Source organism: Daktulosphaira vitifoliae, unplaced genomic scaffold (genome assembly GCF_025091365.1).
Source record: "Daktulosphaira vitifoliae isolate Bord-2020 unplaced genomic scaffold, ASM2509136v1 Scaffold_1, whole genome shotgun sequence".
Classification (NCBI taxonomy): Eukaryota; Metazoa; Arthropoda; class Insecta; order Hemiptera; family Phylloxeridae; genus Daktulosphaira; species Daktulosphaira vitifoliae.
In genome coordinates this window covers 8,991,076-8,994,308 of record NW_026099572.1, presented here as the reverse complement: position 1 = coordinate 8,994,308, position 3,233 = coordinate 8,991,076, and positions in this window count along the sequence as shown.

Genomic DNA, 3,233 nt, shown 5'->3' with positions numbered 1-3,233 from the left:
GTATCTACTATCTTAACAACTTAATTTTAATTTTACTAAATGACGATTCATAAAGAATTTCATAACTTTTGTTTATTTTTTAAATACTATTTTAATTATAAAAAATTCTTTTCTGTATTTTTTATGAATGCGGTATATTGAATAGGGGTAACTAAACTTATTTGTTCTTATAACTTATNTATTGAATAGGGGTAACTAAACTTATTTGTTTATAATTCTCTAAACTGATAAACTATAAAATAAATTTAAAAATGAACTACAAGTTCAGAATATTTCCGTTGTTGTTATATTTTTGCTACGGGTATTTTTGTTATCTAAATGACCCAATGAAATCCAAATAATTTCTAGAAATATCTGATAAAATGTAGATAAATAAGTGTTGTCGAATCCTATCAAATTATCTTCAATTTTGTTATTTATTTAAAATACCATTTATTTTATTGTAAATAAATATAATATATTATAAAAAAAAGTTAATACCAATATATTAGGCATTTTTTTTAAGTCCGGGGGTGTCCAGACATGGAGGACACCCCCCCAAAATACGCCACTGTTCTTATTACAATTTATAAACACCCGATTTTCCCCTTCGTCGATTTTTTATTTAGGAACCTAAACAATATTTATAAATAATTTTTTATATTTATACATTGAGAGTTTTATTATACCTAAAGTAAAATTGAGAAGTTTGGACATTTTAGTTAGTTCATTTAAAATGAGTTGTTTGTTATTTATTTAAACATGCATATTTTCCCGATTAATTTCAAAATTAAGCTTTCCACTAAACTTTGAATAAAAAATGAAAAAATTTAATTTATTTTGTGTTGGATCGTGAATTTAATTGATAGATAATACAAATTTTAAAGTTGTGTTAAATACTTTTCCAATAACTCTAAAAATATTTATCAAAAATATTAACAAAATTTTCGAAAAATTACAATATGTATTAAAACCAGTTTAAAACTTATTATCAAATCTTTTTTATTTGATGTATTTTTACACAAACATATGAAATTATTCAAAAAAAGTGCCATATCGTTTATAATGAAACATATAATACATCAATAGTCTTATCAAGTTGCATTGTTTCAATACAATTAAAATAGATAAAATATAATCCTTGTATATAAATCAAATTTTCACGTTTAACTTCATTATCGTTACTTATTTAATGTATTGGAGATCGGTGTGCTCGTTATGTGTTCTCCAATGTGACCTTTCAGGTACTTCCGTTTCACTAGACTATGATTCGCATTTATCTGTACACTGTTACATGTTTACTATAATAAGAGACTATAAATAAATTGGTACTTGTCCGCTCATCAATATAAGTAGTACGTTATTATCAATATTTTTAACGTTTTGATCTCATTATGGTCGTAAGTTATGATCATTGTCTACAACTCTTTTCCTTCAATGTATTGATCGTTCAATATATTCTGTGGAGAACACTATTTGCTCGAGACAGATGATTCTCATTGTTTCGAACACACATACCTTTATAAAATAATAAAATAACATTATAACGACCACGATATTATATGTGACATGCCATGCCACTTGTTGTCGTCTTTGCCTTACCAACGTTTCTAGGTTTCATTATCCGGAGTTGCTCGTTATAAGGTGTTCAGCTCGCGTGAGTCACTTTCTTATATTTCGGGTCAGGTGTGGACAACGAAGGTCTGAGAAAGTTTAAAGTCAATTGAAAACTTGTAGCCGATATATTTCCAATGGAGGCGGAATATGCTATAAATTTTGTTATGTGAAAAATAATTTAAAATAGATGAAAATATCTTGTTTTAAAAGTTGACCGACTTATGACCAGACGGCAAAACATCCAAAAAAATTTTACGTGTAATCTATTTATCGTTTCCCGCCGTGAACGTGGGCAATTAATTTATGATTCTTTTTTTTTGGAACACGATATTAACATACGATGCGTCATAATGCAATGATGATTACTACAATAACATGTGTGCGTTATTGTTCTGCTCACGAGAACATACAATAATGGATAGATGTTTCAATGCAACAGTAATTTCATTTTTTTAAATATTATTATTAGTAACCCAACATTTAACATATGAATGGAGTACTACACAAGTTTTAGTTTAAAAATTCAATTTAGATGGTATTTTTATGTATTGTCCACGAGTGTTGAACTATTATATCAGAACAATAATTGTTATGCAATAACATCAAAAATAAATATGGACATTAAAAATATATAATTACAGTGCATAACTTTATTTTTTATAAAACGCATTTAAGTTTTGTTATCTTTAATACTACATTTTTATAAAATAAACTGGTAAATCATATTTAATATAAATTTTAGATTTTGCTTTGTTCAAAAAATTATATATATATATGACTAAAAATAAGTAATATTTTCGTTATTTATGTTACATAAAAACAAAAATTAACGGTGTTTTTATAAATTAAATGTCAAAAAATAAGTGTCAATAATTCAATGGATTATTATGTATAATTATTGTTAATGTATATATTTAATTATTATACTATTTATGTTTACATCAAATGTGTGTACTAAAATTGATGTTGGAAAATGTATTTAAAATTTATTACAAATATTTTATGTAAAATTTATATAAATTAATTGACAAACAGTACAGAAAATTAAAAATAAAAAAAACTTTGGAACAATTGTAGTTAGATTTTGTTTCCTTTTTTAATTTCCATCGTTCTCAATAATTTGTAATTACTAAGACACCATTTTTCTAAGATTATAGAAGTGTTACACAATTCGACTTTATAAAAACCAAAAATATCATAGTGAATATTTTTATAGAAATTTATAAACTAAAAATTTTTATTGAATAAACTGGTAAAAGATAAATGATCTTGTAGCTTATTCGTCATAGTGCACACAATTGCACTAATCACACACCGGATATGGTCGTCTTAAGAAAAAATTTAAGCTACGAGGTCACATTATTCCCAAAACATAAGTTGCTGTTAGGTAGGATACAATGCCAACATTTTATTGTAATATTAATGGCTTTACAAAGACAATAAAAGTAACATGATAATGACAAAATTGTTTCATCATCAAAATATAAATATTTATTATCTTTAATTACATTATAGTTTCTTTTTAGCTTCGATGCGAAGCTGAGAAGGTATTGGTTTTACTATTATGTGGTTTTTTTTTTTTTTTTTTTTTTTTTTTTTTTTTTTTTTTTTTTTTTTTTTTTTTTTCATTTTTTTTT